Source organism: Pogoniulus pusillus, chromosome 7, assembly GCF_015220805.1.
Source record: "Pogoniulus pusillus isolate bPogPus1 chromosome 7, bPogPus1.pri, whole genome shotgun sequence".
Classification (NCBI taxonomy): Eukaryota; Metazoa; Chordata; class Aves; order Piciformes; family Lybiidae; genus Pogoniulus; species Pogoniulus pusillus.
In genome coordinates this window covers 1,060,391-1,075,326 of record NC_087270.1, presented here as the reverse complement: position 1 = coordinate 1,075,326, position 14,936 = coordinate 1,060,391, and positions in this window count along the sequence as shown.

Genomic DNA, 14,936 nt, shown 5'->3' with positions numbered 1-14,936 from the left:
CCAGGTTGCATCTGTGGCATGATGCGGTGATGAACCTTTGCCTTTGAACATCCAGTTAAGAACTGGCAGTCTAGGAGCTAAAAGCAATTGTGACTCAGTTCCAATCACTTCAGAAGCTGCTTTCACTCCCTCATAGGCTGCTAGAATCTCTTTCTCAGTTGCAGTGTAATTTGTCTCTGAACCTCTGTAACAACGTCCCCAGAAACCAAGTGGACGACCACGTGTCTCATTTGGAGCTCTCTGCCAAAGACTCCAAGTTGGACCATTGTCATTGGCAGCCGTGTACAGAATGTTTTTAATGTCTGGACCAGATTTCACAGGTCCCAAGCCCACTGCATGGACTACTTCTCACTTGATCTGATCAAAGGCTGCTTGTTGTTCAGGTCCCCACTCAAAATTGTTCCTCTTACGAGTCACATCATGCAGAGGTTTGACAATCTGACTGAAACCAGGAATGTGTAGTCTCCAAAATCCCACCACACCAAGAAAAGAAAGTGTGTCCTTTTTACTGGTGGGAACTGCCATGGTAGAGACTTTGTTGATCACATCCTGAGGAATGTGATGGCGACCATCCTGCCACCGCACTCCCAGAAACTGAATTTCTCTGGCAGCTCCTTTGACCTTGTCTCTCTTAATGGCAAAACCTGCTTGCAACAGAATGTCAATGATCTTGTTACCTTTCTCGAAGACTTCCTCAGCAGTTTGGCCCCACACAATGATGTCGTCGATGTACTGGATGTGCTCTGGAGCTTTACCTTTCTCCAGTGCATTATGGATGACTGAGTGACAGATGGTTGAGCTGTGCTTCCACCCCTGAGCCAAACGGTTGAACTGGTACTGGATTCCACTCCAGGTGAATGCAAACTGAGGCCTGCACTCCTTTGCTATGGGAATAGAGAAGAAAGCATTAGCAATGTCTATGGTTCCATACCATTTAGCCTCCTTCGATTCCAGCTCGTACTGGAGTTCCAGCATGTCTGGCACAGCTGCGCTCATGGGTGGCGTCACCTCGTTGAGGGCACGAAAGTCAACTGTCAGTCTCCAGTCGCCTGTAGGTTTGCGCACAGGCCAGATGGGACTGTTGAAAGGTGAATGAGCTTTCTCGATGACAGCCTGACTCTCCAGTTGACGAATCAGCTGATGAATGGGCAACAAAGAGTCACGGTTAGTTCTGTACTGCCTATGATGAACAGTTTGAGTTGCAATTGGCACTTCCAGGTCCTCTATGTCATGATGTCCCACAACTGCAGATTCATCAGAAAGTTCAGGTCTAACAGACAATTTCAATTTATCATCCTCAATCTCTACAGATGCTATTCAAAAGCCCATTTATGACCCTTAGGATCTTTGAAACAACCTTGTCTCAAAAAGTCAATTCCCAAAATGCAAGGCGCATCAGGACCAGTTACAATAGTATGTGTCTTCCACTCTTTACCAGTTAAACTGATCTCAGCCTGTATTTTAGTGAACTCTTGAGATCCACCAGTGATTCCAAAGATAGAAATGGACTCTGTCCCTTTACAATTTGATGGTAATAAAGTACACTGAGTACCTGTGTCAACTAAAGCCCTGTATTTCCGAACTCTTGAACTGCCAGGCCACCTAATGAATACATTCCAATAAATTCGGTTCTCTCCACTATCCCTTTCCTCCTCCTGGCTGGAGGCAGGGCACCCCTAATGCTGAACACGGCATGTGGGGTGTACACAATGATTGGTGTTGTTGTGAGAGGAACTGCAACTGTTGGAACAACTGCAGTTGCTCTCAGGAGCTGAAGAAGTGACAGCTACTTTCCTGGCATTATTGCCTCTGTTTCCGCCACTCTGCAGATCCCTGACCCTCTTTGAAAGAGCTGAAGTAGGTTTACCATCCCATTTGTTCATGTTCTCCCCGTATGTGTCACGCAGAAGTATCCACAGTGACGCACGTGATTGCTGCTGTCTAGGTGGAATTTGTCTCCTCCTGGGCTGGAATTGCCTTGCAGGAGGTGGGCGTCTGTTCCTGACTGCAGAAACATGCACCCATTCAGATGATGCAGGAACGGTGTCCTTTACCAGATTGGTAATGTTTTTGAGATCCTCCTTCAGTTCTTTCATGGTATCTTTAATCTCTGTGGTCATAGTTTGTATGGCAGAGACTAGGCCAGAATGTGACAAGCTGTCCTCAATCTGCCTGAGCTGATCAGTGAATTCACCAACAGTGAAAGATCTTCCATTATCACTCCTTGCTAGAAACTTACTGGCCAAGATGTTAGCATAGGATGAAGGAGCAAGCTTAATAAGCTTCTTCATGAGACCTGTTCCCAAAGGAATATCATCAGGCTCATGTGTGCCATGATCTCCATAAAGCACTTCCTTCACAGCAAACTCCTTCAGAAGCTTAATTCCCTGCTCAACGGTGTTCCACTTCTTGGCAGCCCATGGCAAATCATCCCGGGAAGGATATCTCATAGCCACAGCCAACAGAAGGCGTGTCCACAAGCTAACCCTACCAAGAGGACTTGCCAGGTGTTTGTCCACTCCACTCTCCTTAGTGAGTGGTCCCAGCTGCTTGGCAGACTTGTCTCCTACCTGCAGAGCATTAGCACCAATGCCACGGCATCTCACTAGCCAGCTTAGGATTGGCTCACCTGATTCCCTTGAGTATTCCTTTCTAACTTCCCTGACCTCTCTGAGTGGATCCTTGGAGCCTTGGATCTCATCTTCCTCCTCCTCCTCCTCCTGTTGCTCTGGTGGTGCCTGGCCTAACACAATCCTCCTCATAGCATTCCTAAACTCATTGGAACCATCCTCTCTCCTGGCAGCTAACCTCACAGCACTCCTCTCACTTGAGTATTGTTGTCTCAGCACATCTACAAGGTCTCGCAGACTAACTATCTCCTCCTCCTCTTCTCCTTGCTGCTGATCACCAGAGGTCCCATCTCTTACATCCTCCTGCGAACCACTCTTTGTCTTAGCTTTTGCCTTAGCAGGTGCCAGAAAGGCCTGAACAGCAACAGACTTGGATGTATCTGCTGGAGGATTTGAATCTTTAGGAGTCTGACTTGGAGGGTTTGAATCCTTAGGGGTCTGACCTGGAGCATTTGAATTATTGGAGGTCTGACTTGGAGCATTTGTATCCTTAGGGGTCTGACCTGGAGCTTGTGAGTTCAAATCTGCCTTGCTTTTAACAGGAGGATTTTGGTTCTGGTCTGCTGGCTGGGGGTTCGAATTGGCTGAGCTGGTGTCATTAGGATTTGGACTGACTGGGCTAGCGTTACCAGCATTAGTGGGATTATTTGCCTGTCCTCCTGGGATGCCTGCCAACCCTGATGTGTTTTGATTGTTGCTAGGAACATTCTGATTTTGGGTACCTGCCTGTGCTCCTGAGGCTCCTGCCGAACTCTGCGAGTTTTTGTTTTTGTTTTTGTTATCATTGTTTACGTTAGTGGCGAGAACATTGGCTGTGTTCCCAGCACTTGGAGAAGGAGGGGCAGAGGCTGGCAAGGGGGAAGCCGATAACTGTGTTCCCTTGTTTTGCTGTGAAAGAGACTGCTTCTGAGACACAGAATTTTTCCTAGCTCTTACAGAAGCTGGTTTTGAATTTTTCACCAATAATGCCAAAATTAATATGAATATCAAAATCATGAGGCAAATATTAAAAACTGTGAGAAGAAAAACAGTTTTACACGAGCATGTGCCTATACAAACAGTTGGGATTCCTGTCTTAGGCTGAATAACTCCCATTAGAGCCATATTTAAAGCAGAATTTCCATTGATTGTCACATTATTGACCAGAGCTCCTGTAATGTCCTTGGTAATATTCTCAGAGATATTAAAACCAGCATAACCAAGAATCAAATCACCCCAGCTCCAGAACATATCTGAAACCTTAGCTTTAGCCTTATTATAAGCCAGATCAATGAAATAAGCAACAATTTGACCTTTTAACCAACTAAATGCCAAGAAAACAAAACCAGACCAGAGCAATGCACCAACCAAATACAATAGCTGCTTGATTAGCTTCATCTTAATTCCCAGAGCTAATTTCCAGTCACTGAAATATCTAGCCCCACGTTGGGTGCCAATTAAAAATGTGATGGTTTGGGGGTTACCCCGCCCCTCCCACACTTTGTATTTGCCCCAGCTAACTCAGATGGACCCTGGGAATATAGATGAAGCAATTTATTTACAGCTAGCAGAATTTACAAGCAGCTATTTACAATATATACAGTTATATACAATTATATACAGAAATATACAAAGGATAAACAATACAAAAGCACAACTTCCCTCCCAGAAACCTGAGTCCCCAGGAGGGGCTTTCAAACCACCCCAACACCTCCCCCCGGTCCCTCTCAACCTTACCCCAGTTCTCAGGAAGAAGAGAGGTGCAGCCAAGAGGTTAGGGAGCAAGGTTAGTAGGAGCAGGGTTAATGAGATGTGACCAGGTCTAAGGCAAAAGCAAGAGAGAGAAACAAAATGGAGAAAAAGTCTTTCTTCTTCCCAGAGTTCTCAGCGAGACTGTGAGAGAAGTTGACACCATGTTTTTCATTCCACTGCCTGTTATCTAGTTCTTTTACCAAAACATTCTAGCTTGCTTCAAACTAGCACAGCAATTGTACTACTTTGAAGCTACCTAGAATGATATGGTAAGAAGAATTAGATTACAGGCTGTGAAAAAGAAAACAATGGTGATGTCTACTTCACTCATAGGCTTGCTGACATGTATAAGAACAAGAGTGTAAATGTAGATAACACAGTTGCTGTCTCTCTGGGCTTTGGGCTGCATCTCTCTCTAACCTAACCTGCCATCTCTGTGACTAATTCACCTGCTCTCTAACTCACCCTGACCGGCCCTTCATACTACCTTAAACATAAGGCAAGATCTTGGATAAGGTTGAGGGGTGGGAAGAAATGTGGAAGGGTGGTTGAGAGCCCCTCCTGGGGACTCAGGTTTCTGTGAGGGGAGTTGTGTTTCTGTATTACCTTTTAACTTGTATATTTCTGTCTATAACTGTATAGACTGTAACTATCTGCTTGTATATTGAGCTAAGCTGTGAATATAAGCTTCATTCAATTTCCAGAGCAGCTGAGTCTAGTCTGGGTGATTTCCAAAGTGTGGGGGGATGGGTAACACCCAAACCATCACACCCCATCGTAAGACACAGAGCTGTTGGAATCAGTCCAGACCAGAGCCACAAAGATGATCCAAGAGCTGAAGCATCTCTGCTATGAGGAGAGGTTGAGAGAGCTGAGGTTGTTCAGCCTAGAGAAGAGAAGACTCTGGGGGACCTTATGGCTGCTTTCCAATATCTGAAGGGACCCTATGAGAAGGCTGGAGAGGGACTTTTCATAAGGATGTCTAGCAACAGGACAAGATGGAATGGTATTAAGCTGAGGGAGAGTAGGTTTAGACTGCATTTTAGGAGGAAGTTGTTCAGTGTGAGAGTGATGGGAATCTGGAATGGGAGGTTGTGGCTGCCTCCTCCTGAGGGTATTCAAGGTTAGATTGCCCTTGAGCAACTGAATCTAGTTAAGAGGCATCTCTGCCCATGGTGAGGAGATTGGAGTAGATGGTATTTGAGGTCACTTCCAATCTAGGACATTCTATGTTCCTATGATACTGTCACGGCCATATTTGTTTGACTCATGTTCGGTATGTGCTGCTTTCTTTTTAAATGAATTTCAGTTGGTAGTAAATCTTCATAACTGGTGAATAACAGATACTTAGTAATCTAATGTGTATTATGCAAGATTTTTTGGTACTTTCTTAGTATGACCAAAGTTCTACTTGTAATACTAAAAGTAATTTTAAGTGTGCATTAAGAGTAATTTTAAGTCTGACTTTCATGGATACTTTCAGAAATGCTCTGCCACCTGCAGAGCTTTCCATTCACTCATATTTTGTTTCATTGTGTTTATGAGAGGTTTGTGGGAGGAAAATGTCTGCTGGGGTAGTATATTCTGTAAGAAAGCATTAAGTCATCCTCATGATGGCACACCTGAAGCAGCTGTGAGTTATTGCACTATTTTGTTTTGTTTGCAGCAAAAGACAGAAAGTTTACAAAAACCCAACAACTCATGCTTTAACTGCTAGCAGAGGTGTCAAGACTTGAAGGTAGAAATCCTATTCCACTGATGGCATAGTTGATTGCATATAGACAATCACTAAAGAAAAACAGAAAACAGGTCAGTTGTGGGAATACAATGTGATAACAAATGAATGCTGGCCTTGATTCCCACAGCTGCTGTCTGCTTTATCTGAAGAAAGGATATTTAAGTGGACACCTTGTTAATGAGAAAAACAAGGCGTGGTTATGTAGAGGACTGGGTTGTTCTTGCCTAATTATGCTAATGTGTAGGTGTGTGCTCTATGCTCAAAGACTATGTAATGAGAGCCAGAACAATCAATAGAGTCTCTGGTATAATTTGCAATTGACCTGGAGTCCATGTGACATTGCTTTTGATCACACTGATCTGTGTGAGCTCTCACCACGTTACCATGGCAGCAGATAGGAAGCTGCAACAGTCAGTGACACAGGCTATATTAAATTCAAACATGAATTTACACTTGAATCATGTGTGTCCAGACAGGAGTTCTGGTAGTTTGTCTCACTGCTGAGTAATCACTTAAATCTTCAAACAGCTGGTGCACATGGGAGGTGCCTTGTCTTTTGGACAACAGATGAGAATATCACAAATGTCAAGGATAATAACTGGTAAATATAGAGGTCCCTATTTTTCTCTGAATCTCTAGGCAAAGAGCAGGGTAGTACATGTTTCTGTAACATGCAACACCAAACTGCTTGTGAAAGGTCATCCTTCTCATTTCAATCACACAGTAGTCTGAGGACAGGTAACACAAAATGTCAGAGGTACAATGGCTGCAATATCTTTCTTGGTTCTCTTTTGTTTCTAGTATGTTACATTATAACCCACTCACCATGTTTACCATCTCCTAGAACTGTGTTTTGCACCTTAGTACAGATCGAGTTTTCAGGAAAGTGCTATTTACTGACTTTGTATACAGAAGTTAAGCCTTAAGATAGTTATATTTATGGAAAAAAAAACAATTAAAAATTGGATAAATACTTCAAAGAGTGACATTTAGATGCTCACAGTGTAGCTCTTTCAAAAACCAGCAAACAAACAAAACCCAACAACAGGAACAACATAATCAGCAACAAAACAAACAAAAAAATCCCAAACAAACAAAAAATTCAAACCAAACCCAAAGCAAAAGAGAAACAGAACACCCCAGCATTCTGTACATTTTATGTGTCTGATTGTTTCAAAGGCAATTTCTTAGTTCTATAGTGTTCAGGAGTGACAGTCCATCATCCAATAACATCATTATAACTTCTTGCTGCATCATCTCATCTGTGGCAGCAACTTGTACATTTCTACAAAAAGATTAAAGTTCTTGGACTATTTAAGTACCATTTAATTCTCTTATCTGTCTTTGGCTTTCTTATTTTACCCACATGTGCTGGTTTGAGGCTAATTGGAATATTTTAATGAGAAGAATTAGATTATAGGCTGTGAAAAGAAAATAATCATGATGTCTACTTCACTCATAGGTTTGCTGAGATGTATAAAAGCAAGGACACAAACATAAATGAGACAGTTCTGTCTGTTAGAGTCTGTTGGTGTCTGTGTTTTTGCTTTGAGCTTCAGTTGTTCTGCTGGATCTGTGTAACGCAACTAATCATTCTGCTTCTAATGCCCCTCATGGATCCTCCCAGCTCACCGTGCATGTAAGGCAGATTCTGGGATAAGAGTGGGGGGTGGAAAGAAGGTGGAAGTGTGGTTGGGAGCCCTTCCTAGGAATTCTGATTTCTGGGAGGGCTTTTGTGTTTCTGTATTACTTTTAACTTGTATATAACTGTAAATATTTGTAATATATTGTAAATACCTGCTTACATATTGTGCTAAGCTGTGAATATAAAGCTTCACTCCTTAACTTCCAGACAACAGAGTCTAAGTCTAGTCTGGGTGATTTCATTGTGTGTGAGGTGGGTAACACCTAAACCATCACACCACACTTTTTATCCAGACTCACAGGACTGCTCATCTGTTCGTGCTGGAATAATCAGAAAATAAAAAAGAAAAGTTATTTTGTTTTGGTGTGGGGGTTTTTGTTGTTTGGCTTTGTTTGGGGGTTTTGGTTGTTTCCTTTACCTTACAACACCTGTTCAAATATAGAAAATTACTTTCCTATAATAATTTTAATGTATTTTTTAAGACATGGAGTAAAAAAGATGAGAAACTAAGATTAAAAAAATGACACCCCCCCATATACTAGAACAATCAAAGCACATTGTTATTCAGTCATTCTGTTAATCAAATCTCTCATTATTAATGCAGGTAAATACCTACAATATATCTTGCATTATATCTCCCTTTCTTCCTTCCTGAAAATGTCTTTTATTTTTATGCTTCTGCTTGATTTTCCTCCCACTACCACCACTTTCTCTCATTCTTTGGGGAAACTTTTCTACCATGGTTTTGTTCAATTTATTATTCTTTGCTTGAGTCTCTTCACCTCTTTTCTGTACCTTTAGCAGATGTTTCTTTCCGATCTCAAAATTATGGTTGCTTCCCTTTTCCATTTTTCATTTGTTTTCTTTCTCTCCTGCTGACAGACAGATAAGCCACAGGCTGCTTGGCACTGAAAATGTTATGGAGAGGTTTAGTTCTCATCCCACCACAAGAAAAGGCTTTCAGTGTGATATTTCTTTGCTAATAGAAGAACACTTTGGAGTACCAAATGGCACCTTCCTGGGTCTACTCCATGTTTCATGACATCCTGAAAGGTGTTTGTGGAAAAAAATTGACATAGACTTGACAGTCTGAATTTGAGTCCTTTTGTCTTCCACACAATTACTAGTGTTATGTACCAATACTTGATATATTAATCATTTGTCTTTTTAGGTGACACATTAAAGACAAATGTCAAAGAACAGGTGGCTTGTACTCTTCCAGTGTAAGCGTAAATGTCTCAAAACACAGAATGTTCTTTTTATTGGGAAAGAATGCTTACTCTATATATTGAACTGGAACACTGACTACATCAGAGGCTTATGATATGATGCTGTTACCTGAACAGCCTGGCACTATAGCCATACCATTTACATGCATCATTGCACTTAGAAGCATAATACGAGAAACTTCTACCACTTTCTAGATGGTAGATAAAACAAGTTGTGTGTACATTTTTAAAGTTCTGAAGAAATACTAGTAGATAACCTTCATCTGGGAGGATTTCCTTACTTGCAGCTCCTTGTTTCTGAGTACTTATTCTAACTTTCTGTGTTTTGTTGTATTTTTTTGTAGTGACAGTAGTATGGGCATGTTTATTTTTATTTTTAATATAGTTTATTAATTTTGAAATAAATATATTTAATCTTACCACATTACCTACTTTTAATGAGGGTCTTGGCATGGTCATGAAAAGCATTACACATAGGAAAACAGAGAATCTAGAACAGTTTAGAAGTAACTAGCAATAATACAAACATTAAACTTAATTGAATTAGAAAGAGACGTTCTTGAAGTTGACTATTGCGGGCTGGAGTCTGTTGGAGGTGAAATTGGGGTACTGACGAGTCGACTCACTCAGCTGCTAGCAGTACAGTACGTTTTATGAAGGTAATACAGTATCTTATATACTACTTAGGAGAGGCATGCACAATTAGTTTGGGGTTGGCACAAGTGGACTGTACAGATTGGCTCAGAGTTATGTGTAAGGTACAGATAGGTCACCCTGTATCAAAACAATCTGTAGTGTCCACCCCTGGGAGCTGGCAGGCTCAGCCCCCTGCAGCTGTGTGTGGGGTGCTTATTGTTTACAGCTTGATTTCCTGAACCAGAGACAGGCCCAAAGACACTTCCCAGCATGGGTTCTCATGTTTACCCGCTCATGTCCTGCCAGCAGGAGAATTCTCCCACAGACTATACCGCTCATCCACTAGAGGGACTCAAGAAGCTCCTTTCTGCTTAAGGCAGAAGGCATTTGGATTCAATTTCAAAGAAGCTTTAAGTATTTACTCACAAAATATTATTTGCCAGTTCCTGGGGCTAACTACAGTTTCCAGACAGTACCAAAACACTTGCATGGAGTTGTGTCAGTGTCTTAATAGCCTTCTATATCTTCCCAACCTATAACAGGGAGCTGGATGAGATTCAGATGATTTCTGATCTGCTCCTGGTTCCTCTTTTGCTCCAGACTTGGCACAGAGGTTTGCAGAGGTGCAGGCAGGATGTCTTCCAGATGTGCATACAGGCACAACGTCACACTGGCTAAGGGAGCCTATTGCATGAAGGCACTCAATGCCTACTCTCCCATAAACTGGGGACAAGGCTGTTTCCAGGTGTACAAACCCAAAGTATCACAGAATCATAGAATCAGTCAAGGTTGGAAGTGACCACAAGGATCATTTAGTTCCAAACACCCTGCCATGGACAGGGACACCCTACATCAGCCTGGCCGGAGCCTCATCCAGCATGACCTTAAACACTTCCCATGTGTCACCAGCTTGGAGACCAGGATGTGGTGCAGGAGAGTGTCAAAGGCCTTGCTCAGGTCCACGTAAATGACACCATCTATTAATGTTGTGACCTGTTCATAGAAGGCCACCAGGTTTACCAGGCAGGATTTGCCCTTGGTGAAGCCATGCTGTTTTTAGCAAATCACCTCTTCACTATTCTCCTGTCTTCGTAGTGTCTCCAGGAGGATCTGCTCCATGATCTTAGTGGGCACAGAGACTGCCTGGCCTGGAGTTCCCTGGCTCATTCTTCCTATCCTTTTTGAAAATGGGGGCTATGTTTCCCCTTTTCCAGTCAGTTGGAACTTCACCAGACTGTCATGACTTTTGGAATAGAATGGAGAGGGGTTTAGCAACCTCATCTGCCAGTTCTCTCAGCACCTGTGGTTGTATTCCATTGGGTCCCATGGACTTGAACACTTTCAGGTTCTTCAGGTGACCATGAACTTGATCTTCACTTATGATAGGCAGTTCTTCCTTCTGGTCTCTGCCATTATCTTTCCTGACTCCAGGAGTGTGGCTGGAGGCCTTTGCAGTGAGACGAGGTAAAGTCATCATTGAGAACCTCAGCCTTTTCAATGTCACTTGTGACCATTTCACCTGTTTCCTTTCTGGGGGGCCTAAAACCTTCCCTAGGCTTCTTTTTACGATTAATATACCTGTAGAAATTCTTGGTGTTCCCTGTGGCCTCCCTGGCTAGATTCAATTCTAACTCTGCTTTGACTTTCCTAACCAGATCTCTAGTTGCTCAGGCAGCTTCCTTATATCCCCCTCATTCCAGCTGGCCTTTCTTCCACTCACTTGGCCAAGTTTGTGAATGTATTAATTCTACCCGAATGTCTTCTGTGCATATGTACTTGCAAATAGAATCTCTCTTTAAGCTTCCAGTCAATGTGCAACATTTTTATTTTTACTCCCCAAAATGAGTAAATATATTTTCTGTCCTCCAGTCCTGGATAGTTCACAGCTCTAAACAGGGACATCTGTTTAAAATAATGATACAGGCAGCTAAAGCCAAAATAAACACATACATTCTAGTACTATTTGGCATAATTTTCAGAATGTAAAGATGTAATTTGCAAATGCAGGTCCTTTACTGTGAACCTTATGAACTGTGGCATTACGCTAGAAGTTGCTTTGTGGTCTTTGTACAAGTGTTTCATTAGGTCATTACTGCAAAAAGTATCATGGAAAGGTACAGTTAAATATTAGCAATTCATTCATTTGAAAACATTGCCTGTGAATAAGATAAGGCAGTTTAACTCCTTGCTTTGTTTACTTAATAATGCAAGTTGAAGTCTTCAGTTGGAAGACTTTTATCTCAAAACACAGGTGTCATATATGTTGACTGAGAAAACGTAACCATGCAAGAATGAGACGTGGGTGCTTCCTGTGAGAACACATTATAATTCATTTGATAAAGATGTGTGCTGAAGAACACATAACACAAACTGTTCCCAAAGTTAGTATGACTAGCTGCTCTCAAAGTCAATGTGAACATTAAAACCAGAAGCTATTTAGGTGTATGATTTGTATGCCTTGTTGTGAAATGATAATTCCTATTCTTAACTCAAACTTCTGTTCTAAACTCCCCATATAGATACTTGTGTTCTCTTGATTTGTGGGTAGAAAGTTATTTTTAAATTCTGCAAGGCAAACACCAGACTTGCATTTGAAAGTGTCATAAGACTTCCAAACATAGTGGGTTCCGCCCCCTAAACGTTATGCTGCAGAAGTAGACTTGATATTCCAGATTTTATGCTTGATCTAGTGGTGTTCCCCAGGGATCAGTACTGGGCCCAGTCCTGTTCAATATCTTTATTGATGATCTGGACGAGGGGATTGAGTCCAGCATCAGTAAGTTTGCAGATGACACCAAGCTAGGAGCAGTTGTTGATCTGTTGGAAGGTAGGAGAGCCCTGCAGAGGGACCTGGACAGGCTGGATGGGTGGGCAGAGGCCAATGGGATGAGATTTAACAAGGCCAAGTGCAGGGTTCTGCACTTTGGCCACAACAACCTCAAGCAGCGCTATAGGCTGGGGACTGAGTGGCTGGAGAGCAGCCAGGAGGAAAGGGAGCTGGGGGTACTGATAGATAGTAAGCTGAAGATGAGCCAGCAGTGTGCCCAGGTGGCCAAGAGAGCCAATGGCATCCTGGCCTGCATCAGGAACAGTGTGGCCAGTAGGACAAGGGAGGTTATTCTTCCCCTGTACTCAGCACTGGTCAGGCCACACCTTGAGTACTGTGTCCAGTTCTGGGCCCCTCAATTCAAGAAAGATGTTGAGGTGCTGGAACATGTCCAGAGAAGGGCAACAAAGCTGGTGAGGGGCCTGGAGCACAAATCCTATGAGGAGAGGTTGAGGGAGCTGGGCCTGTTTAGCCTGGAGAAGAGGAGGCTCAGGGGTGAGCTTATTACTGTCTACAACTACCTGAAGGGGCATTGTAGCCAGGTGGGGGGTGGCCTCTTCTCCCAGGCAACCAGCAATAGAACAAGGGGACACAGTCTCAAGTTGTGCCAGGGTAGGTCTAGGCTGGATATTAGGAAGAAGTTCTTCACAGAGAGAGTGATTTCCCATTGGAATGGGCTGCCCAGGGAGGTGGTGGAGGCACCGTCCCTGGGGGTCTTCAAGAAAAGCCTGGATGAGGCACTTAGTGCCATGGTCTGGTTGACTGGATAGGGCTGGGTGATAGGTTGGACTGGATGATCTTGGAGGTCTCTTCCAACCTGGTTGATTCTATGATTCTATGAAAAGACTGGATCTCTTTTTTTCCCTTTTACCTCACATCTCTGAACTTTGCTATATTACATCCATCACCATTACAAAAAATACGGCTCCTTCTTTAACTTTCTTAGAATCAAGGGTTGTTTCTTTGTGGAGATTCTTGCTCATAGAATCTAATCTGATCCACAGGATAAATCCAGAACTAATAAAACCTGGCCAAATGGTGTATAGGTCAGATTTCATTAAATCTGAGGCTTGCTTGCCAAGAATATACTGTATAGACATACTATGAGACAATTACTGCATCCCTAAATAATATATTTGTAATGAATAGTGTATCACCTCCAAAAATCATAATTTCCAAATAACAAATTATATCCTGATGACTTAAAAAACATTATCATTCAAACTCCATGTGAAAGACATTGAGATTTTGTTGCAAAAGACCCCTGTTTTAGCTCAGGTGTTGCAGAACCCTGATTAGCTTGCCACAGGAAATGTCAAGGCCTTCGTAGATCAGTGGGATCAAAGGCAATGCCACATGGACTCCAGACAATTAAATGTGAATTATGCCAGAGACATTTATTGTTCATTCAGCTCTCAATAAACACCCTCTGGGCCACAAGGCACACACTTACACATTAGCATAACTAGTCAAGGACAACCCACTCCATCAGCATAAACCACACCTTGTTTTTCTTATTAATGAGGTGTCTGTTATCTATCTATCCCTTCTGAGATAAGTTAGCCAGCAGCTGGTGGGAACCAAGGTCAGCATCTGCTTGTTATTATCCTTCTTCACTTTGCATTCCCACAATTCCCCCCCACACTTTTTAAATGAAGGTAGCTTTTCTCATCCAATTTGCAGGGCCCTTGCACAGCACCCCAAAACATAAAACATTACTAACAAAGGCAGCTGTTCTTCGTCTTGTCCAATGCGTATGTCTGCCCTTAATAACAGAGGGTCAAACTGGTAGCTCTGCTTATTCGATAAGATGTTAAATGCTTGTTAATTGTAATAGTATATTGGAGTAAAAATGCTAAGTTTGTGGTTGGTCCTACCAGGGTAAAACTGATAGAGTAACTTTTTTTTTTAATTCTCCTTTTGGGGTTGACTGACCTAAAGACTTTTTTTTTCTTTCCTACATACCATAGCTTTATCATTTAAAAAAAAAAATTAACAGCACTACAAAGTCTAACATTTTAATTTTTTTTTCCTTTGGGTTTCTTTTTTTTTTTTTTTTTTGTATTTAGAACTGATTCCAGGGTTTAATTTTTCCTTTATTGATTTTTAGCATTAGTATAGTTAAGGATAAGAGTTTATCATAGGTATATTGTAGGATATTTTTTCTTTCTTAGGATTTTTCTTTTAAGAGTAAGAATCATGTGGAAACAAAACACAACAAAACAACACAGAGAGGTAACATGGTTATGATTTTGGCAAGGTTACTATGGCAATGATTATTGGATCTTGTTTCATGCAAGCTTGGACATTAGCTTTCTGTGTTGTAACATGATGCCACACTTTAAGAGATGGCTTGTGACAGGCCACTCTAATTATGCCATCACACTTCTGCATGTTATATGCTCAGATATTATACTTTGCACCTGCTTATGCTAATTGCACACCATTGCATTCACAAAACCAAACAAAAAACCACACACAAAAAAAAAAAAAAAAAAAA